This window comes from Tenrec ecaudatus, chromosome 2 (genome assembly GCF_050624435.1).
Source record: "Tenrec ecaudatus isolate mTenEca1 chromosome 2, mTenEca1.hap1, whole genome shotgun sequence".
NCBI lineage: Eukaryota > Metazoa > Chordata > Mammalia > Afrosoricida > Tenrecidae > Tenrec > Tenrec ecaudatus.
This window is the reverse complement of record NC_134531.1, coordinates 253,536,162-253,561,093: the sequence shown is the minus strand read 5'-3', so window position 1 is coordinate 253,561,093 and position 24,932 is coordinate 253,536,162. Positions and strand designations below refer to the sequence as shown.

At 41.6% G+C, this 24,932-nt stretch overlaps 1 non-coding gene and 1 pseudogene across 1 annotated transcript; both read right to left on the bottom strand.

Annotated features, from left to right (window-relative positions):
• Positions 1-14,455: 14,455 nt before the first annotated feature.
• LOC142441575 (small nucleolar RNA SNORA61) lies at positions 14,456-14,576 on the bottom strand. Its single transcript, XR_012782944.1, has one exon. It is a non-coding gene; the product is annotated as a small nucleolar RNA SNORA61 (small nucleolar RNA).
• A 5,045-nt stretch (positions 14,577-19,621) lies between these two features.
• LOC142440587 (homeobox protein NANOG-like) lies at positions 19,622-20,370 on the bottom strand (annotated as a pseudogene).
• Between the last annotated feature and the right edge of the window lie 4,562 nt (positions 20,371-24,932).

Sequence of the window (24,932 nt, the reverse complement as noted above, 5' to 3'; positions counted from 1 at the left end):
TCATCCTCATGGGAGGCATCTAAAACAACCAAATACAAATGAATGCTCTTTATTCATGGAGCTCAATGGTAAGCTCTGTGGAGTCTATGTTGTCAGTCATCAAACTGGCTTGAAATCATGGTGGCTTGTGTATAAGAGAAACACAATTTTACGGAAGCTTGTTCCACTTCATGATTGATAGCAGGTTTACATGCATTTTTTTGTGTCCACTGTATAATTGCTTCTAGTGTTTGGGGCTCATTTCTCAGCACTAAATTGAACATTATTCTCTTACAATCCATAAAGCTTTCCTTGGTTCACTTTCCACAGTCAATTGGTAGATCTCTCTTTCTAGTCTGCTGTAGTGTGGAAGTTCCTCTGAAAGCTGTATCAGCGTGACCCTGCGCATATTTGAAATATTGGTGTTCTAGCTTCCAGTGCCTTAGAAACACAATAGGCACCACCACACTATGGCAAACTGATAGGTGGGTGGATGGTAGAGATTTTTAACCTCCCTGGCCGTAAACCCGAGTGTGGTTCAGGGTAAATGTTAACTGTGTATTAAAGTTTATCATACCTGGAATCTCTACTAGAGTAATTTCTTAAGAATTACAGGCCGACAATATAAAACAATGAATTTTATGTAAAACAGTGTACCGCTTTGGGTACAAAATTACTGACATAATTAGACCACCAGGGAGGTTAAATCCAGTTTAGTATTACCAGTATTAGCTACTGAACAGCAATGTTTACTGACAGACTGATAATGCCCACACCTTAATCTTAAGACAAAACCAAACCAAAAAATAACTCCATCATTAGAACCTGGTGAGTTAAAATTATCCAAGCAACTGCTCCCAGATTGATGGCATTCCCTAACTTGCAGGTCTCCTCAGCAGGACGGCAGAGGGAGGCCAGAGCATTGCCTTAGTCACAGGCATGAGACCACGTTTTATGCCCACGCTTTTGAAGCTCTCTGGGATGGCATATCAGAAATGTCCTTCTTATCCAGAAGTTTCTCCTAAAGTCAAGCATGGTTTCTTAGGGATTGAATTGTGCCCCCGCAAAAATAGCTGTTGTAAATGCTAACCCCTACACCTGTGTTAATCCCTTTTGGAAATGGGCTTTTCAAAATGCTCATGAGGCAGCATTCTTGAAGACGGTGTTTTAAACCAATATCTTTTGAGATAGAAAAGAGCAGATGAAGCAAGTTAGCACAGACGAAGTGGAAGATACACGCAAGGGGCAGACACAGAAAGAAAAAGCCTTTCCCTGGATCTAGCACTCTGGATTTGCACTTCCTTAACTTTGAGAACATAAATGTGTTTGTGAAAGTAATCTGCTTATTTCTATTATAGCAGAATGAGACAGCCGAGACCATGATATACAAAGTTCCCAGGGAAGTTTGGGAGGAGCATCCAGCTAAGAGACCTCCATTGAGATTCCCCGTATTTAACACACATGAACAATTACAGTTAGCTTTTGTGGCACCAACTTAGCTTTTGTGGTGCCAACCTGTGACTATTCAGAGAGAAGGGGTGGAGATTAACTTGTCAATCAAGTCACAGCTTGATAACCTCATTGGAGGCGCAATGAAGATAAATATCTAACTGGAGGCCAGATACACACAGACACTCACTGCGAGACATTCCTGTTGACAAGCCACATGGCAACACACTGATGGGACCAGAGTCTTGGAGCTGGAGGATCCATGTGGAGACCCACGCCAGCGCTGAGATCCTTCCACTACTACTGGACCCATTGGCCTAGGAAATTGCTTCATTAGATATTTTTGCATGGCTCTGTGAGTCGCAAGAGGAATTTTTGGTCTAGTATTGACATATGGTGTAATATCGGACTTATGGACTTGAACTGAACTGGGCTGGGATGTTTTCTCTTTTTTTCAGGGGATGTCTTAATGTACAATTGCTCTTTGATATAAAGTTCTCTCTTACACACATATGAGTGTCTATGAATTTTTTTCTCTAGTCAGCCCAGACTAACTCAGCTTTTAAGATGTCATATCAATAATAGCTAATGAGTCTAAGTGTTTGAAAAAGAGTTGGCTCAGATAGCTTTTGATAGTACTTTGATTGGGGGGGTGTCTGTGTCTAAAATTGGGTTTTATGAGAAAACCCAAGTGCATTTTATGGAGGATTATGACTAATATGGAAACAGGAATCCCAGAAATTTCAAAATTTGCAAAGTATATATACATCTACATTAATAACAGTAACACGATGATCTCCTTTTAGTTAGCTGTTTATTTATAACAATTGTGTCAACTGCAGAAGGTGTGATGATGACAGCACTCCCCCCCATCCCTGACTAAATCTTCTCATGTGAGAGATAAACTGCACTTTTGCATAAATGCATTTCACTGACATTAAGACTTCCCAAAGCTTGTTCTGAGCATGCTGATTTACATGCAGGTGGAGGATGGTGCGCTAGGATCACACGCATTCACTCCACCAGGAAGTCAGATGTATGGCTTTCCAGTTCAGGGGAGCCCTTGTAAATGTCAGGGGAAAATCTGCTACAATCTAGAAAGCAAATGGCTGAAACTGTTATCCTACAAAAGGAATGAGAAAAAGAAAATCACAGAGAGTTTAAGCAGATGGTCAAACAGGCATGCAACATCGGAGCTTTTCTTTAAGACTTTTCTGCTTCCAGTGCCTTCCAAGAAGGATGCAGAACCAGGCTTTACAATCTTCCATTCAAATAATTTGCAAACAAGCACATCCAGGACGGAGGCTGGGTTTGCTTAAGACACAGAGCTAAAGAGGGAGCTCCAGTACAAATCCATTTCCTGGTGAGCTCCCTGTAATTTTATGGCTTTGAGGCTTTGGAAAAAAATATACCTCAAAATGAGAAGACGTTTAAATAGGCTTAAATATTTGAATCTATGTTTTGCAAGATCCAAACTTAAACAACATTAATAATAATGAGCTATGTTGGTGTGAATAAAAACCTGTGACTAAAGGTTTCCCACACAAGGCAGGTTTACCTGACAAAATCTCTTTCCTGTAGTGAGGAGAAAGCCGATAGCATTTTAAGTTATAGATCTAGGTGCACAATGCATAATTCAGGTTCCATTTTGTCAAAAGGTTTGCATACTGGTGAGGATGATTTTCACACACTTTATATCCTCCTAGATATTCCTGGCTTCAGGCAGACGGCTGTATTATGATCCTAGCTCAAAGTGGAAACTTTGGAACCCACAATAGCAGATCAGATGTTCATAAAGCGCCCCTGAGCAATCTGCAAAAACAAAAGCAACAGATGTTTCTACCCCAGTGCCCCTGAGTTAATGAGAAATAGAATCTCTTTATCGTCTGTGGGCCAAATTCTGCTTTAAATAGGCATACAGCCAATTATCAAATCACATATATGTTTGGAGGCCCTTGTTTCCACAAACCTACTCAGGTTGTTGTATTCCTAGTACTTTCAAGCTGGATGGGGACTCTGAGGTTCTTCATATTATAATTGTACACAGAGGTTGGGTCCCAGGTGATGTTAGAGCTGGGCTTGGACTGGTTTGCTGGAATAGCTATGCAGATAACCATTTTGAGTGGCCCGTTATCCAAGTTCTTCCAGACCATCTTTAGGCTTAATGATTTGCTATAAGGACTCAAAAAACGCACAAAGTTCTTATACTCAGTCATGCTCTACTACAGCTTTCTTTCATGGGGGCTTTGTTGCTTCTGAGCTAGATGGCCGCTTATTTACCTTAAAGCCTTTAAGACCCTAGGCGCTATATCTTTTGATAGCCGGGCACCATCCACTTTCTTCACTGCATTTGTTTATGCACCCACTTGTCTTCAGCTGTTGTGTCAGGAAGGTGAGCATCATGGAATGCCAATTTAATAGAAGAAAGTATTCTTGCATTGAGGAAGTACTTGGGTGGAGACCCAATGTCCTTCTGCTACCTTAATATTAAACATATAGATATATGCACATAGATCTATTTCCCCATCCTCATATATAAATATATTTGCATATGTACATGCCTTTATCTAGATCTCTATAAATGGCATTTGTCCCCCAGCTCTTTCCTCTATTTCCTTTGACTTTCCTCCTGTCCCACCATCATGCTCAGTCCCCACCAGTGTTTCAGCAATTCCTCTTGGTTACATTACCCTTGATCATGCCCTACCAGGCCTCCCACACCCTCCTCACCACCGATTTGGATCACTTGTTGTTCCCTTGTCCCTGGGTTTGTTAACACCACTACCATTTCCCCCACGTTCCTCTCTCCCATTCCCCCCCCGGAACTGTTGGTCCTGTTGTTTTCTCCTCCAGATTGTTCATCCAGCCTATCTCATTTCCTATCTATGATTTTCTATTGAGATCCCTTTCAGTGAAGTTGGAAGTGGTAGCCAGGTATCATCTAGTTCTTTTGGACTCAGTTGTAGAATATTATCTGAGGATTATGTTACACTAATTGATTTAGTGTCCTTTGAAATTGTGGCCCTGAGTTCCTAGTGCCAAAGATTCATTCCTTCAAGGTTTAGGTTATATCTAGAAGTTTTCATAACTCTGCTCCCTGTATGGTCCATCACATGCATGGGTATGGTAACAGCAAAGGTAAAGACTCATACATATTTTCTGTCATATCTATCTATCTATCTATCTATCTATCTATCTATCTATCTATCTATCATCTATCTATTCTCTCTCTCTCTCTCTCTCTCTCTCTCTCTCTCTCTCTCTCTTTCTCTCACTCACATCTGTTAATGTACTCCCACTCTCCTTCCTCTAACCGTCAAGTCTGTCTATCAATGCATTTACTTATAGATTACTGTCAGTGCAGGGTTCTGCATACAATATTTCTATTGCTTTAAACTCCTTTCCTTCCATGCATAGTCTTTCCTGGGCTCTATCAACCTGTCTCTTATGGTGCTTTGCCTTCCCTTTCACTCTAGTTCTTGAAATTGTCTCAATTTCTTTTCCATTTAGATGTTCTCTCGCTACACTATCCCTCCTTTTTTCTTTGTAATTGTCTTCCCTACAAATTGATACATTTGGTTTCCTATTTGCAGAATTATTGGTGGGTTCTGCTTTGGATAATTCTGTGTTGATTTCTAGGTTATGTCATATATTTTGCTGCTTTGTTGGTGTTGTTTATTGTTGATTCTCTGTCCAAAGAATGCTATTTTCTATTTCTTGTAAATTGCTTGGTATGGTTGTTACAAATTTCTTTAATTTTTGTTTATCTTGAAATATCCTAATTTTGTCATCATAGCTGAAGGATAATTTTACTGAGTATATGGTTCTTGGTTGGCAATTAATTTTCTTTCACAGTTTTATGTAAATCATCTAATTGCCTTGTCAAAAAAATTTTTAAACATTATTCAACACTTTTATTGGCATATAATTTTTAACGTTATTTTATTGGGGACTCACACAACTCTTATCACAATCCATACATACATCCACGTGTCAAGCACATTTGTACATTTGTTGCCATCATCATTCTCAAACATTTGTTTTCTACTTGAGCCCTTGATATCAGCTCCCCATTTTCCCCCTCCCTCCCTTGCTCCCTCACCCTTGCTAATTCATAAATTATTATTTTTTCATGTCTTACACTGTCCAATGTCTCCCTTCACCCACTTTTCTGTTGTCTGTCACCCAGGGAGGGGGTTATATATAAATCATTGTGATTGGTTCCCCATATCTCCCCAACCTTTCCCTTACCCTCCTGGTATTGCTACTCTCATTATTGGCACTGAGGGGGCTTATCTGTCCTAGATTCCCTGTGTTTCCAGTTCTTATCTGTAACAGTGTACATCCTCTGATCTAGCCGGATTTGTAAGGTAGAATTGGGATCATGATAGTGGGGTGGGGTTTGGGGGGGCGGGGAGGAAGCATTACAGAACTAGAGGAAAGTTGTAGGTTTCATCTTTGCTATACTATATCCTGACTGGCTTATCTCCCCATGACCCTTCTGTAAGGGGAGGTCCAGTTGCCTAAAAATGGGCTTTGGGTCTCCACTCCACACTCACCCTCATTCACAATAATATGAATTTTTGTTCTTTGGTGCCTGATACCTGATCCCTTTGACACTTCGTGATCACACGGACTGATGGGCTTCTTCCATGTGGGCTTTGTTGCTTCTCAGCTAGATGGCTGCTTATCTTTAGGCCTTTAAGACCACAGATGCTACATTTTTTGATAACCAGGCACCATCAGCTTTCTTCACAACATTTGCTTATGCACCCGCTTTGTCTTCAGTGATTGTCTGGAAGGTGAGCATCATGGAACGCCAGCTTAACAAAACAAAGTGTTCTTGCATTGATGGAGTACTTGAGTCAAGACCCAATGCCCAAATGCTACCTATATATATATGCACATTGATCTATTCCCCCATCATCATTTATAAATATATGTACATATGCATATGCCTATATTTAGACTTCTATAAATGCCCTTTGCCTCCTAATTCTTTTCTCTATTTCCTTTTATGTTCTTCTTTTCCCACTATCATGCTCAGCTTGCATTTGGGTTTCAGTAATTTCTCACCATTACATTAACCTTGATCAAGCCCTACCAGGCTTGCTACACCCTCATTGCCACTTATTTTGGATCACTTGTTGTTCCCTAGTCCCTGGGTTTGTTAACACCCACTTCCCATCTCCCAAGCCTCTCCTGGAACAATGAGTCCTGTTATTTTCTCCTCCAGATTGTTTATCCCACCTATCTTATCTAGATAGATCTGAAGAGTTAATAATATGTACAGAAAACAGGACAGAGTAAAGTAAAGCAACAAAAGAAAACAAAACAACAACAAGAAAACCAACGACCAAAAAAGAAAAGCCTGTAAATAGTGCAAGGTCTGTTTGTTGACCTTTAGGAGTTTTTTTTTCCATTTGAATCTGTTGGGGTGTCATGCCCTGGCCCTAAAGTCTATTTTTGGTATTCCCTGGGGACTTTGTTGCTCTGTTCCCCTTACTGTTCTATTGTATACCCTTAGTATTTCACCTCATTGTTATGGGTTCAGATTGGGCGTAATTCCTGCATTGTGTCTCCAGTGTTGTCCCCCGTAGCTCTATGGGTCAGTGAGGGATGTCGTGTCTCATTGTGGGGCTGGTCCTATGGTCTTCTCTGTGCATTGGTTGCTCTGAGTGGGAACATCGTCCTCAAGGCTTGGTGGGCCAGGATGTGTTCCACTCTCTCTGCCTCTCCCTTCATTTGCTACTTTGTTCTCTGCTCAGACATGTCCCTCTCCTTGAGCTGTAGCTTCATGAAGTGCTGTCCTTTGAAGTTAATTCTTCTCCAGGGAGGTGGACTGTCCACGGGCCCCTCAGACCTCTATATTGGTTCCTTGTTGGCATATAATTTACACATCATACAATCCAATCATTCAGTCGCATCAAGAAGAGTTGTACAATCATCACCACAGTCAGTTCAGAATATTTTCTTCATTCTTGCACTCACTGTTAATAGCTCCCTATTTTCTCTCACCAACTTCTGTTGAAATATCAGTTTATCTCCTTTGTAAGTAATTTTTCATATTTTCTTAGACAGCCTAGGATTCATTCCCTGTGTTTGGTTTTGGAAAGTTTGATTATGATGTGTATTGGTGATTTTTCTTTGTGGTCTATCTAGTTTGGGGTTCAACTTCTGGAATCCATATCTGCTCATCTTTCATAATGTCACAGAATATTTCTTCCAACAACTCTTTGACATTTTTCTCTGTGTTTTTATTCTTCAGCAGTATAGTTTCATACAGACTAAAAACAAAAACAAACTAATAAAACCCCCAGACCACTATAAAGGTGATATTTTAAAATTTGCATGCCATTCTAGAAATTAGGAATTGGAGATTTTTTGGAGGCTTATTTTCAGCTTTCTAAATCTTTTAGGGATTTCTAAAATTGAAAAAAAATAATATCTTGAATTCACCAGATATATATATTTTTAACGTTTTATTAGGGGCTCATACAACTCTTTTCACAGTCCATACATACATCAATTGTGTAAAGCACATCTATACATTCATTGCCCTCATAATTTTCCAAGCATTTGCTCTCCACTTAAGCCCTTTGCATCAGGTCCTCTTTTCCCCCCACTCCCTCTCCACTCCCCCCTCTCTCATGAGCCCTTGATAATTTATAAATTATTGTTTTGTCATATCTTGCCCTATCTGGCGTCTCCCTTCACACCCTTTTCTGTTGTCCATCCCTCAGGGAGGAGGTCACATGTAGATTCTAGTAATTGTTTCCCTCCTTCCAACCCCCTCTCCCTCTACCCTCCCAGTATTGCCACTCACACCCCTGGTTCAGAAAGTGTCATCCGCCCTGGATTCTCTGTGCCTCCAGCTCCTATCTGTACCAGTGTACATCCTCTGCTGTATCCAAACTTGCAAGGTAGAATTTGGATCATGATAGTGGGTATTGGGGGAGGGAGGAAGCATTTAGGAACTAGAGGAAAGCTGTATTTTTCATCAGTGCTGCATCGCACCCTGACTGACTCATCTCCTCCCCTAGACCCTTCTGCAAGGGGATTACCAGATATTTTTTTTATAATTCTTTGTGATATGGCATTTAGTATGCACAGACTTCATTAGACTAAAATGAAACACTGTGTAATACATTTCAGATGAAGGGATGTTTTAGGGTAGTTAAAACAAATACTTTAAGTTTTTGAAAGAGGAAGGGATGAAATTAGAAGTAACTTGGATGATGACTATGACTATGATATCCCACGAACAGTGAACATTATAGTTATGAAAATTATTTATCTAACTCAAGCTGCTAAAACTGATTTGTAGTGTGTGGGGGTAGAGTTGGTAAAGAGGAAAAGCCATTTTTGACTACCTATGGCATTGTGCATCAGACTTTTAAGGACTTTCATAATTTAGGTCCACTATGTTTCTCCAACCTAATTTCCTATACTTTTCTGACATATACACAGAGTGGGTGAAGTTGGTATAGGAACCCATTCTTTAAGTTCTGAGTGTAAGAATCAGGAAAATTTTCTGCATATGTCCTAGTTTCCAACCTCACTAAGCAGATAGCATTGTTTTGAGTTTAGGCTGACATGAGGTTCACTAGCTTATACAACAGATCAGTATAATATATGAAGTCAAAGACAATAGAGAACTTCCTTACTTGAGGCTGAAGAGGGTATTTCCATTAGGGTGTACTCACAGCATAAAATTCTCTATAGCAATACCATGGACAAAAGATGGTTTAGAATGGAGAAAATATATTAGGCACACAAATATTTTTAATCAATCTATGATCAAAGTTTCTGCTTTTTTTGTTTATTGTAACATAAAAAGAGAGCCATCTATCTTTCCATTTTTAATGCCCAAGATAAAAATTCATTTTAAACTCCCAAAGAGGGACAAATCAAAGGCAATAGAAATATGATTCAGGAGGACCACTTCAATATTATTATTCCAGGACCGGTTGCCATAGAGTAAATGGATTATAAGTAAATGTGGGTTGTACTTCCAAGTAGATCTTGAATAAATGAAGTGTCAGGCCTACCTCCTTATGTGCAGACATCAGCAAATGTTGAGAGTTTGAGGAATTCTAGACTTCCCGTTGCAGAAAGGGAAGCGAGGTTGTAATCAGAAGCATTTTTACTATTAGAACTCTGGTAAATCACCTAAAGAAACCCCAGAAGAAAGATGCCATGGCCCAGAATTCTATTGTGATTTATTTATTTCTTCTTTTTTTAATCATTTTATTAGGGGCTCATACAACTCATCACAATCCATAATACATCAATTGTGTAAAGCACATTTGTACATTAATTGCCCTCATCATTCTCAAAACATTTGCTCTCCACTTAAGGCCCTGGTATCAGCTCCTTATTATTTCCCCTCCCTCCCCGCTCTCCCCTCCCTTATGAACCCTTGATAACTTATAAATGATTATTTTGTCATATCTTGCACCATCCGACGTCTCCCCTTACCTACTTTTCTGTTGTCCACCCCCAAGGGAGGAGGTTATATGTAGATTCTTATAATTGGTTCCCCCTTTCCAACCCACCATTCCTCTACCCTCCCAGTATCATCACTCTCACAACTGGTTCTGAAGGGATCATCTGCCCAGCATTCCCTGTGTTTCCAATTTCTATCTGTACAAATGTACATCCTCTGGTTTAGCCAGATTTGTAGGGGAGAATTGGGATCATGATAGTGGGGGGTGGGGTGGGGTGCGTGGAGGAAGCATTTAGGAACCAGAGGAAAGTTGTATGTTTCATAGTAGCTACACAGCACCCTGACTAGCTGGTCTCCTCCCTGAAACCCTTCTGTCAGGGGATGTCCAGTTGCCTACTGATGGGCTTTGGGTTCCCACTCCACACATTCCCCTCATTCACAATATGCTTTTTTCCCCCTGATGATGCCTGATACCTGATCCCTTTGACATCTTGTGGTCACACAGGCTGGTGTGCTTCGTCCATGTGAATTTTGTTGCTTCTGAGCTAGATGGCCTCTTGTTTACCTTCAAGCCTTTAAGACCCCAGACGCTATATCTTTTGATAGCCGGGCACCATCTGCGTTCTTCACCACATTTGCTTATGCACCCATTTGTCTTCAGTGATCATATCAGGGAGGTGAGCACAGAATGATATGATCTTTTGTTCTTTGATGCCTGATAACTGATCCCTATGGCACCTCGTGAGCACGCAGGCTGGTGTGTTCTTCCATGTGGACTTTGTTGCTTCTGAGCTAGATGGCTACTTGTTTACCTTCAAGCCATTAAGACCCCAGACGCTATATCTTTTGATAACTACATGGATTTTTTAAATAAGAATGTACTTAGAATTAGTTTTCTCAATCTCATCTGAAAGTCACTGGTCACATTCATCCATAAAGTCAAACAGCAGATACTGATGAATGTTAGGCCAATATTAGACGGTCATTCGTAATTACGAAAAGCTGTGGTGACCTAGTGAATTACAAGTAGTCAAACCCAGCAGGGCCTCCAAGGGAGAAAGATAAGGTTTCTTCTCCCATAAAGATGTACAGCCTCAGACATGCATGGGGCCAGTTCCACTCTGTCCAATAGGGTTGCTTTGAGTCAAAATTGGCTAGACGGCAGGGAGTGCCTGAGTGATAATCAGGAAACAGTTTCAAATTGAGCCTGGTAAATCCAGCCCAGGTTTAGTTCATAATTGAATTGAAAGGCTAATTTTACTCAGGTAGAGCATGGTGAAATTGGTTTTGGGGATTGCATTGTGAAAACCATAACAAATTGAAAATGTAAATTGATTATTCAGTGACTTGGAGATTTACCAGTTGAAATGAAGCAAGAGCTTTATATTGGAGTACAATGGGTTCACAGAAGTGTCAGGAAGAGCTGTATTGGGGTGGGAAAGTACCTTCTATAAGAGGTGTTTTCAGTGGTGAGTATTTTTGGGGGGAGTAGGGTGATTAAAATGAGAGAAAAAAAGTAAGGTTTATTATTAGACTGCCAGAAGAACAAGGAAATCTTTCTTGTAAGATGCACAGCCAGAATGCTCCTTAGAAGTGAGGATGGTAAGACTATGTCATATACTTTGGAAATGTTATCAGGAGAGACCAGAGTTACCGATGATGTTTTGTGCCCTGGAGCAGCAGAATCAATAAACTAATTCTGAGTTAGAGAGAAAAAGAGAAGTTTATTAGAAGGTGGCACAAGTGGAGAGACAGGAAGCAACATAAGCTGTCTTGATGGCATCCCATTTGAAGTCAGAATACATAGAGATGAAATATTTTTTTATTTTGGAATTCACACCCTGCAGGAGTCACATACAGATGTTTTACATTAAGTCAGGCTTCAAGGTAATCACAGGAAACAGATGTTGGCCATGAGCAAGCACACAGAAGGTGTTTTGTTTTTAAATTTTAGGTCTGTCTCAGCATGTTTTAGTTGACTGATCAGATAGCAGAAATTAGCCTTTTGGTTACTAACAATTAGGAAATAAGAGGGGATTCTCAGAGCTATCTGGCACTCCAGGAGACATCCATGTCCAGTCTTTTTGCCACTGATCAATACAGAAAGTTTTAAAGTTCCACAGAGGATTGAGGCAAGGCAAACGTGTGTGAGATGTAGTCAATTAATGTGGCCCTTCTGGTCATAATTCTTTATGTGATGTATTATAATTCTGTAACATACCTGTGGCTATAATCCCATTTTGGAGAATGTTTTCTGTTACAGGATCAGTAGGGAATGCATCTTTAGGACAACTTTACTAGATGCTGTGACTTATGATTCTTGGTTTTCCTTGAGGGTATCATCTGATAAAAGACAAAACCCACATCCACATCGAAGCCATTCCTTGATATCTAAATGACGACTGGGACACAGAGATACAGCCGATGACCTTCTATCTGAAGTGGCAGAGACTTAGACCAGAGGTACCATTGTAGCATGGAGACTAAGGGACAGAGCAAGAGGGCAAGCAGTGAGACTATGAGCAGAGCAACAGGTGGGCTTCCTGGTCCACAGATCGAGGTCACAGGACCATGTGGCTGAGAGGCTGAGGACCAGAGAGAGACTTGATAGTTGGCTGAGGAGAGGTGTTGTGGATCATTCACAACATCCTATGAGCATGAGGCATGTCCGACCTCTGCTTCTTGGAAATAGGAAAGCCAGCGAAGGTCAAATATGGGCTCCTAGATAATTCATCACAGTGTGAGCTAGGCTCACCACAAGGAGGGAGTAAATCTGGACTACCCAAATTCTTGGCAAAGGACTTAATGCTTGGTATGGATTGATACAGTGGCTGCCAACAAGGAGCTCAAACAATATCATTGATGTTGGATGATCTTCAGCATAATTTTACCTCCATGGGATATTAATGATATTGTTCTTGGAAGAGGTACAAATATGAATCTCTTCCAGTCAGCTGACCGGGTAGCTGTCTTCTAGATATACTGGCATCGATAAATGAGTGCTTCCAGTGTTCATCAACTTGTTGAAATATTTCCATTGGTATCCCATCAATTCTTGGAGTCTTGGTTGTTTTTTTTTTTTTGCGTGTGACTTCAATACCATAGGTTCTTGCTGATATGCTACCTTTTGAAATGTTGGAATATCAACTAATTTATTTACAGTGACTGTGCATTGTTTCCAACTTCTTTTTTTTTGTTTCCAAATTCTTTTGATGCTTCCCACATGGTTCAATACTTTCCCCCCATAGAATCATTTAAAATTGAAACTCGATGATTGATTTTTTTCCTTGAGTTCTTTCCGTTTAAAATATGAGTGTTCTTCCTTTTTGGTTTTCTAACTCTAGTAGTGGTAAATACTGAACTGGAGAATGGTAAGCCAAGAGATCAGTAGCTGAAGAGTTTACAGAAGATTTAGTTTAGATCTTTCTGGAATTTTTATTTGTCCTCCGATGTTCTGTACCATTAACATTTGAATGGTAATGGTTATTGGAGGACTCACAATAAAGAAAGATATTAAGTATGTATATAAAGGGAGCCCTGGTGGTATAGTGGTTATATATTGGGCTGCGCTCTGAATGGTGTGCAGTTTGAAACCACCATTGGGAGAAAGATTGGACTTTCTATTCCCACAAAGAGTTAGTTTTTGAAACTCACAGGGCAATTCTACCCTGTCTGATAGGGTGGATATGAGTTGGCATTGACTTGATAGTGGATTAGTGAGTTTGAGGCATATCGCAAAGGTTATTTAATCTTCTTTCTTAAATAACTTATATTTTCTGGGGCCTTGCTTCCTCAAGGGGCTCTGGCTTTGTTCTCTCTTTCTCTTTTTATATATTTTGCTTTTAATTATGTTATTTGCATATTATAAAAGTCTGTACAATATAAATTTTAAAACTTTATAAAATCATTATTTTAAGCTATAGTTTATTTAACACAAGTATTGTGCCAAGAAGTATCCAACAGAACTTGAAAAAAAATTAACAGAACACACGGAAAAGATTTCAGGAAAGAGAATGATGTATAAGCAATGATGTACAATAAGATGTACATTAAATGACTAGATTGAATTAACAACAAACTAAACCTTTCCAGATGGCAAAGAATGTGAAAAGCTAATGATTAAAATCCTCCCTATTCCTAGAAGACACAATCTCTGATTTTAATAATAATAAGAAAACAACAGTAGTGTTAGGCTGCCACCTCTCATTAAGGACAATATGCAGTTGGTTAAGGATTCTGTCTTGTAAGAAGTACAGGGGAATGTCCCCTAGCAGTGAGCATGATGAGACTTCATTGTATGTACTTTGGATGTGTTCCCAAGAGGGACCAGGGAAAGGACGTCTTGCTTGGTAAAGCATGGGTGAGCAGAACAGTAGAGATTTTCAGTGAGACGGGTTGGTACCATGTCAGAAGCCAGGAGTTCAAACAGGACAACAGCTGTGAGGATGGGGCAGGGAGAGCCAGGGTTCAGTTCTGTTGAATGGAGGGCTGCTGAGAGCTGGAGCACACTCAATGACATCTAACTTTAACAAGAATGTCCCTCTCCAATGCCTCCAAGAAATTGTTAAATATTTATTTGTTTGTTTGCAATGAACCCATATGCTACAAAAGCAATACGGTCCGTGTCAATGTTACTTTTTCTCCTTTTGTTACCACTCAGACCAGTGTTTACATCTGATGGGGAAAGAAGCTGGAGAGCTTTCACGTTTATGAGCCTTCTCCCTCTTTTTTCTTTTATTTGTGGAGTATAACACACAGGGAAGAACATACAAAACAGTTGCCCGGACCATTTCATCTGAACAGTGACAGTAACCCATTAAAGTCTCCTTGTATATGGCCCTTTCTTTTGTTGTTCTTTAAACAGAAAAAAAAATTTAAATTTTTACTTGTGTTTGGAACAGGAGTGCTGATTAGAAATTAGGGGCTGATCTAGCTCAGAAGCAACAAAGTCCACATGGAAGAACACAGAAGCCTGTGTGATCACGTGGTTCTGAAGGGATCAGTTATCAGGCATGAAAGAACAAAAAATCATATCATTGGCTGCACACCTCCATGATACGATTGCCAAGGACAAACGGGTGCATAAGCAAATGTGGCGAAGAAAGCTGATGGTGCCTGGCTATCAAAAGAGATAGTGTCTGGGGTCTTAAAGGATTGAAGGTGAACAAGCGGCCATCTAGCTCAGAAGCAACAAAGCCCACATGGAAGAAGCACACCAGCCTGTGCGATCATGAGGTGCCAAAGGGATCAGGGATAAGGCATCATCCCCCCCCCAAAAAATCTTACCATAGTGAATGAAAGGGGAAGTGCAGACTGGAGACCCAAAGCCCATTTGTCGGCCACTGGAGACCCCCTCACAGAGGGTCTAGGGGAGGAGATGAGTCAGTCAGGGTGCGATGTAGCACCGATTAAGAATACAGCTTTCCCCCAGATCCTGGATACTTCCTCCCCCCCAACTACCATGACCCGAATTCTACCTTGCAAGTCTGGATAGAGCAGAGGTTGTACACTGGTGCATATAGGAGCTGGAGGCACAGGGAATCCAGGGTGGATGATACATTCAGAACCAGGGGGTGAGGTGCGATACTGGGAGAGTAGAGGGTGAGTGGTTTGGAAAGGGGGAACTGATTACAAGGATCCACATGTGACCTCCTCCCTGGTGGATGGACAACAGAGAAGGGGATGAAGGGTGATGCCGGATAGGGCAAGATATGACTAAATAATAATCTATAAATTATCAAGGGATCATGATGGAGGGAGGAGTAGGGAGGGAGGGGGAAAAAAAGAGGACCTGATGCAAAGGGCTTAAGTGGAGAGCAAATGCTTTGAAAATGATGAGGGCAAAGAATGTACAGATGTGCTTTATACAATTGATGTATGTATATGTATGGATTGTGATAAGAGTAGTATGAGCCCCTAATAAAATGTTAAAAAATTAAAATTATTATGTTTTTATAAATCATTTTATTGATCATATAACTCTTATCATAATCCATCTATCCATCCATTGTGTCAAGCACATTTGTACATTTGTTGCCATCATCATTCTCAAAACATTTGTTTTCTACTTGAGCCCTTGGTATCAGCTTCTCATTTTTTCCCTCCCTTCCTCTTTCATGAACCCTTGATAATTTATAAATTATTATTATTTTTCCATGTCTTACACTGTCCGATGTCTCCCTTCACCCACTTTTCTGTGGTCCATCCCAGGAATGGATAACAAAACCAGTGACAAAAGAAAGAAAGAAAGAAAGAAAGAAAGAAAGAAAGAAAGAAAGAAAGAAAAGAAAAGCTTGTAAATACTTCAAGGTCTGTTTGCTGACCTTTAGGAGTGTTTTCCAGTCAAGTCTGATGCAGCGCCATGCCCTGACCCCATATTCTGTTTTTGGTATTCCCTGGGGACTTCATTGCTCTGTTCCCCTTGCTGTTCTGTTGCATGCCCTTAGTGTTTCGCTTTGGTGCGGTGGGGTCAGATGGGACACAATTCCCACACTGTGTCTCCAATGTTATCCCCTATAGCACTATGGGTCAGTGAGGGACATCATGTCTTGTAGTGGGGCCAACCATGTGGTTCTCTCTGTGCATTGGCTGCTCTGAGCTGGGATATCATCCTCAAGGCTTGGTGGGCCAGGATGTGCTCCACTCTTTCTTCCTCCCCTTTCATTTGCTCCTGTGTACTCTGCTCAGACTTGTCCTTCTCCCTGAGCTGTAGCTTCAGTGCTGTCCTCTGAAGTGAACTCTTATGTGGGGAGGGAGGGCTGTCCACATAATTAGGATTGGGGCTTTCCCCTAAGATGTCTCTATTGGTTCCCTACTCCATGCTGTTTATGTTGCATTCACGTCTTAGAGGACAGGGTTGAAGTCCGGTCCCTCTTTCCCTGTGGAGATATTAACAATACCCTTCCCTTGCGTGGGTTAGTGCCCTGTTCCCCCACTATTCACGTCTTTTTCTTTCCTTATTTTCCTTTCCCCCTCCTTAGGAAACTTCTTTTTAAACTTTACATTTCTTGTCTATTCATTTTTCTTAATCCTTTAGCCTTTATTTATTTATAGACAGGAAAAATGTAATATTAATTAAAATATTTGGAAGCAATCTATCAGGTAGGTCTAATTCACTTGGCTATATCTTCATGGGTAAGGAAACAAGGTTATGATTTCATATTGTATATGTATCGTAGTCATCTTTCCTTCCTCTATAATTATTTCTGGTTTATATTAAATAGCTAATGCAATCATGATATGCTTTCCCATAGTTAAACAAAGAGAATCAGAGAGGAGACTAGGAAAGGAAAGAGAATTGTAAACAAGGGCAGAAGAACGGATTGAAGAGTCTAACTAAAGAAACTAACCTCTATTAAATAGGAAAGATAAAGGTAAAATTGAAAAACACACATAATTAACATATGTTCAAACACCAGTGATTTAGACCTTGTGTTAGTCCAGGTAGCCTAGAGAATCAAATCATGGACCCTCCTATGTGTATAAAAAATGCTTTATGTACAAGATCAATTGAATATTGAGAATACATCCCAGTTCAGTCCAGATCAAGTCCATAAGTCTGCTATTAGCCCATATGTAATATACCAATCTATAAATTCCTCTTCAGAGACATGCAAACACATGCACTGACACTGAAGGCCAGTGGGTGGCAAGTCTTGTGGATTCTGGGGAATTGTAAGCATCTCAGCACTGGCCGGAGTCTGCACGTGGTTTCTCTGGCTCCAGAGGTCTGGCCCAATCAGCCTCTCTCCATCTGTCTTCTCCACAGGGATGTCGCACAGGGAGTGAGCCAAGAAAGAGTGTATCACCTGCCTCCAAAGAGGTATACAGGAGTTCCCAGAATCTTCAGGAGAAAATCGTGTCCACACAGAGGCCTCCTTGGCTATGATCTGATTGATAGACTAGACTCCATCCCTTCACTTGGAATCCTCAAATTGATACCAGATTATTAATTACCACAGACCTTATGCAACTTCTACCTTTCAGAGAGAGACTCAGTCTCTCATGGAATAACTTAGCATGTTAGCCTCTGAAATACTGTCTGTGCTTTCCACCTGGACATTTACACCCCTGGACCTGGGGACCCTTAAAAAAAAGTATAATTTGCTGAGAAATACTTTACAACTATTCTGGAAACATTCCAAATAGAATATGATCAGTGTTTGTAGACTGTAGTTGAATTTTTTTTAAGTTAAATATGTGAGGATGGGGAAATAGATCTAATTGTCTACATTTATAGGTTTAATATTAAGGTGGCGGAAGGACCTTGGGCCTCTACTCAAGCACTTCCTCAATGCATGAATACTTTCGTTTATTAAATTGGTACTCTATGATGCTCATTCTCCCGACACAACTGCTGAAGCCAAAGTGGGTGAACAAGTAAATGTGGTGAAGAAAGCTGATGGTGCCCGGCTATCCAAAGAGATAGTGACTGTGGTCTTAAAGGCTTGAAGATAAACAAGCGGCCATCTAGCTCAAAAGCAACAAAGCCCACATGGAAGAACACACCAGCCTGAGTGAGCGAGTGATCCCAAAGGGATCAGTTATCAGGCATCAAAGAACAAAAAATCATCATATCATTGGCTGCACACCTCCATGATAGGATCGCTGAAGACAAATGGGTGCATAAGCAAATGTGGCGAAGAAAGCTGATGGTTCCCGGCTATCAAAAGAGATAGTGTCTGGGGTCTTAAAGGCTTGAAGAGAAACAAGCGGCCATCTAGCTCAGAAGCAAAAAAGCCCACATGGAAGAAGCACACCAGCCAGTGCGATCACGAGGTGCCAAAGGGACCAGGTATAAGGCATCATGCAAAAAAAAAAAAAAAAAGAAGAATATGTGTATATATATATATACCACATTGAATGAAGGGGGAAGTGCAGAGTGGAGACCCAAGGCCCAAGTGTCGGCCACTGGAGATCCCCTCATAGAGGGGTTTAGGAGAGGAGATGGGTCAGTCAGGGTGCAAAGTAGTACCGACGAAGAGCACAGCTTTCCCCCAGATCCTGGATGCTTCCTCCCCCCAACTGCCATGATCTGAATTCTACCTTGCAGGGCTGGATAGGGCAGAGGTTGTACACTGGTACATATGAGGGCTGGAGGCACAGGGAATCCAGGGTGGATGATACCTTCAGGACCAAGGGTGTGAGGGGCGGTGCTGGGAGAGTGTAGGGTGAGTGGGTTGGAAAGGGGGAACTGATTACAGGGATCCACATGTGACCTCCCCCCTGGGAGAGGGACGGCAGAGAAGGGGGGGAAGGGAGACTCCGGATAGAGCAAGATATGACAAAATAACGATGTATAAATTACAAAGGGCACATGAGGGAAGGGGAAGCGGGGAGGGAGGGGAAAAAAAAGAGGACCTGATGCAAAGGGCTTAAGTGGAGAGCAAATGCTTTGAGAATGATTGGGGCAGGGAATGTATGGATGTGCTTTATACAATTGATGTATGTATATGTATGGATTGTGATAAGAGTTGTATGAGTCCCTAATAAAATGTAAAAAAAGAAAAGGGGACAAAAAAAGAAAGAAAGAAAAGAAAATGATTAGGGAAAAGAATGTACAGATGTGCTTTATACAATTGATGTATGTATATGTATGGACTGTGATAAGAGTTGTATGAGCCCCTAATAAAACGTTTTTTTTTAAAAATTCAATTTATCCTTTATCTATAGGATCAATTTATATATTCAGTAATAATAATAAAGGCATATCTGCCATTACATCACATCACAGATAGACGTTTGCTAGAACTGGGGCAGTAGGAATCCTCTCCACAGTTCCCGGAATGGGTTGTTCCAGGCTTGGCTGTTCCAGGCTTGGCTGTTCCAGGCTTGGGTGCACCAGGCCTGTCTGGTTGCTCCGAGCCTGACTATTCCAGCTCTGGTTGTTCCAGGTCTTGTTCCAGCTCTGATTGCGCTACACTGGAAGGTTTCCAGAAGGGAGATTTCCTTGGTAGGAGGAAGCACAGAGGTCAGGCACTCTGCAGATGCAGAGACCTGCTGCGTCACACCAGAGTCATTCATTGACCAGTTGGTGGCTTTCTGTCACCTCTTACATTTCCTTCTCTGGTTCTAGAACCAGGTCTTAACCTGTTTGGAGCTGAGATTCAGGACTTCAGAAAGTCCTTGCATCTGCCAAAGGCTGAAGTGTTTCTGTTTCTGAAATAGGTTTTGAGTATGCACAGCTGGGTCCAAGAGAACACAGTCCAGACCTTCTGTTTCTTGACCTGGCCCAATTTTCCTTCTTCACGGGGTTCTTCAGAATCGGGCAGTTGTATTTTGGGACTGGCAGAGGAATCCGGGTTGTCCTTAAGAAGTAGGTCTACGAAGGAAGGAAGAGGAGAGACAGCAGTCTCTTAGCAGGGTGTCTCAGCAGATGATATTTGCAAGGATGTATAGTTTTCTCCAGCGCCCCAAATCATAGTTATTGGTGAAGAGTCTCTAGAATCGGAAGCTTCAGGAAGGTGCTGGGGTGAAGCTACATTCACACTCATGTTACTGAGTAGAAGAAAAAAAATGAGAGAGCAAAACAAATAAACAAACAACAAAATCAAAGCCCCAGATTGTGTAGAAAGCCAAGTCAGACCTAAATGCTTTTTGAGTGGACCATATGACGATCTCCAGATACCAAGGGAAATGCCTCAATCACAGCAGGAGGTGACCAGCCAATCCAAGAAAAAAATAAAGATCTTGCAGTTTCTTCCGAAGTAGTTGATTTGTCTCCGGTGATTTCCTTCTGTCGAGCTCTACAGCATAGTGCTGTTTATGTTGTTGACAAACAGGATTTGCCATGAGGAAGCCATTATTGTGTAAACTTCTGTCATGTGATCTCCAGGGTGTTTTTCATCACCAAGGCCATGTTTTCTTTTTCACTAGGGGCTCACACAACTCCCATCACAATCCATACATACGTCAATTGTGTAAAGCACATTTGTATATTCATTGCCCTCATCATTCTCTAAACATTTGCTCTCCACCTAAGCCCCTGGCAGCAGTTCCTCATTTTCCCTCTCCCTTCCCACTCCCCCTCCCTCATGAACCCTTGATAATTTATAAATTATTATTTTGTCATATCTTGCCCTGTCCGGCGTCTCCCTTCACCCACTTTTCTGTTATCCGTCCCCTAGGAAGGAGGTCACATGTAGATCCTTGTAATCGGTTCCCCCGTTGTACACTCTCTGCACCCTCCCAGTATTTCCATTCACACCACTGGTCCTGAAGGGATCATCCACTCTGGATACCCTGTGTTTCCAGTTCCTTTCTGTACCAGCGTACATCCTCTGGTCTAGCCAGACTTGCAAAGTAGAATTGGGATCATGATAGTGGGGGAGGAGGAAGCATTTAGGAACTAGAGGAAAGTTGTATGTTTCATCATTGTTATATCACACCCTGACTGGTTCGTCTCCTCACCGAGACCCTTCTATAAGGGGATCTCCAGTGGCCTACAAATGGGCTTTGGGTCTCCACTCTGCACTCCCCCCCCTCATTCACTGTGATATGAGTTTTTGTTCTGATGATGCCTGATACCTGAGCCCTTTGACACCTCGTGATCACACAGGCTGGTGTGCTTTTTCCATGTGGGCTTTGATGCTTCTGAGCTAGATGGCCGCTTGTTTGCCTTCAAGTCTTTAAGACCCCAGATACTATCTTTTGATAGCCAGGCACCACCAACTTTCTTCACCACATTTGCTTATGCACCCATTTGTCTTCAGCGATCCTATCATGGAGGTGTGCAGTCAATGATATGATTTTTTTGTTCTTTGGTGCCTGATAACTGATCCCTTCGGGACCACTCGATCACACAGGCTGGTGTGTTCTTCCATGTGGACTTTGTTGCTTCTGAGCTAGATGGCCGCTTGTTTATCTTCAAGCCTTTAAGACCCCAGTCACTATCTCTTTTGATAGCCGGGCACCATCAGCTTTCTTCAACCACATTTACTTGTTCACCCACTTTGGCTCCAGCCGTTGTGTCGGGAGAGTGAGCATCATAGAGTTCCAATTTAATAAAAGAAAGTATTCATGCGTTCAGGGAGTGTATGAGTAGAGGCCCAAGGTCCTTCCGCCACCTTAATACTTAACCTATAAATATAGACACATTGATCTACTTCCCCATCCTCCTATATATATTTGCATGTACATGTCTTTGTCTAGACCTCCATAAATGCCCTTCGACTCCTAGCTCTTTCCTCCATCTCCCTTGACTTTCCTCCTTAAGGCCATCTTTTCTATCAACTTCTTCCTGGTTTACAACATCCATACCCCAATCACCAGTAATTATCAGTGTATCTAGATTGCATATTTGGTGAATTTCTGACTGAAAAAGTTGATACAGTTCTTCAATTTCTTCATCTTAGGCATTAGTTATTGGTGTGTAAATTTGAATAATGATGGTATCATCTAGTCTTTGTTGCTAGATATGTGGGTATCAAGTTATCACTGACAGAATTATATTTCAGGATAGATCTTGGAATATTCTTGCTGATGATGAATGTGACACCATTTCTCTTCAATTAGTCCTCAACTTAGTAAACCATATGATTGTCTGATTCAAATGTCCACGACCAATGCATTTCAACTCACTAATGCCTAGGATATCAATAGTTATGGGTTCCTCTTCATTCTTGATGATTATAAGATCCGTACTTGACCTATACCACATACTGGTTATTAATGGAGGCTTCCAGCTAATGGCTCAGTTCAAGTACCCCATTGTAAAATGAACAGCTGGGCAGCTTTGCTCCATTCGTGTCACCAGGGTGGACTGTACCAGGAGGAGGAGGCCGCTCTTCCCCTTCAACACTGCGAGTGCCTTCCAGCCGGGGGCTCCTTCTCTACGTGTTATCAGACAGTGTTCTGCTACTCAGAAGGGTGTCAGTGGCTAGTGTTTCAGATGTGGTCTGCAGCCTTCTTTTTCCAGGTTTATCTAGTCTGTTGAGATCTTCCCATAATGTGTGTTCTATTGGTACTTAATTAACAAAACGGATTCACTGCCTTCAAGTCTCTTCAGCCTCATAGCGACCCTATAGAACAGAGTAGCACTGTCCCCTGTGGATTTCCAAGACGATACCCCTTTGCCTGCAGCAGACAGCCTCATCTTTCTCTCCAGAGAGGCTGGAGGATTTAGACTGCCAGGCTTGAGGCTAACAGCCCAACACATAACCCCCTACACCACTAATTGATACTAAATGAATGCTATCATGACTGTAATTAAATACAAGCACAAACCTGCCCTTTAGGCAGGCAACTTGTCCCAGTTCCACATTCAGACATTTAGAAAAGTAGTACATCCTTGAGTAAAAAATTATTCAGTGCTTCACCTCACTTAACTTAGGGAGAAAACCAGGTAGCAACTTGGACTCAGAATCTTGTGACTTGTAATAGATCCTAGGGGCTGATACAATTTCTGCTACCATAGAGACAGTGTTTAAAACCTTCACACACACCCTCCCTCCAGAAGAATTCACTTCCGAGAATAGCACTGAGGCTACAGCTCAGGGGGGAGGGCCATGTCTGATCAGAGCACACGGGAGCGAATGAAGGGGGAGAAAGAGAGAGTGGAGCACATCCTGGCCCACCAAGCCTTGAAGACAATAGCCCCGCTCAGAGCAGCTATATGCAGAGAGGACCATATGGCTGGCCCCACTATGAGACACGAGATCCCTCACTGACCCATAGCCCTACAGGGGACAACACTGGAGACACAGTGTGAGAAGTGCACTCGATCCGACCCCACCACACTGAGGAGAAATACTAAGGGTGAGCAACAGAACAACAAGGGGAGCAGAGCAAGGAAGTCCCCAGGAAATACCAAAAATAGACTTTGGAGCCAGGGCTTGGCACCCATCAGATTCCACTAGAAAACATTCCTAAAGTTCAACAAACAGACCTTAAACTACATGCTTTTCTCCTTTTTTGTCATTGGTTTTGTTGTTGTGGTTTTGTTTTCTTTTGCTGCTTTATTTTGATTTGTCTCGTTTTTGCTGCACATTGCAATCTCTGCAGGTCAATCTAGATAAGATAGGTGGGCTCAACAATATGGAGGAGAAAACAATGGGACTGATGATTCCCGGGGGACATGGGAAGAGTGGGAGGTGGGGGAAAGGAAGTGGGTATTAAAAAATCGAGGGACTAGGAAAGAACAAGTGATCCCAAATCGATGGCAAGGAGGGTGTAGGAAGATTGGTAAGTTGACCAAGGGCAATGTAACCAAAAGGAATTATAGAAACCCAAATAAAGACTGAGCATGATAGTGGGACAAGAGAAAAGTAAAAGGAAATAGAAGAAAGAAATAGGAGACAAAGGGCATTTATAGAGGTCTAAATAAAGGCATGTACATATGTAAATATAGTTATATATGATGATGGGGAAATAGACCTATGTGCATATATTTATAGATTTAGTACTAAGGTTGCAGATGGACTTTGGACCTCTACTCAAGTATTCCCTCAATGCAAGTATACTTTGTTCTATTAAGCTGGTATTCCGTGGTGCTCACCTTCCCAACACCATATCTGATGACAAATAGGTGCATAAACAAATGTGGTGAAGAAAATTGATGGTGTCTGGCTATCAAAAGATATAGCATCTGGGGTCTTAAAGGCTTGAAGGTAAACAAGCGACCATCTAGCTTAGAAGCAACAAAACCCACATGGAACAAGGACACCAGCCTGTATGACTGCGAGGTGTCGATGGGATCAGGTATCAGGCATCAAAGAACAGGCATACAAAAATCATATCATTGTGAACGATGGGAGTGTGGAGTGGAAACCCAAAACCCACCTGTAGGTAATGGGACATCCCCTTACAGAAGGGTCATGGGGAGGAGACAAGCCAGTCAGGGTGCAGTGTAGCAATGATGAAACATACAATTTTCCTCTAGTTCCTAAATGCTTCCTCACCCCCACTATCATGATCCCAATTCTACCTTATAAATCTGGCTAGACCAGAGGATGTACACTGGTGCAGATAGGAACTGGAAACACAGGGAATCGAGGTCAGATAACCCCATCAGGGCCAATAATGAGAGTCGCGGTACCAGGAGGGTAATGGAAAGATG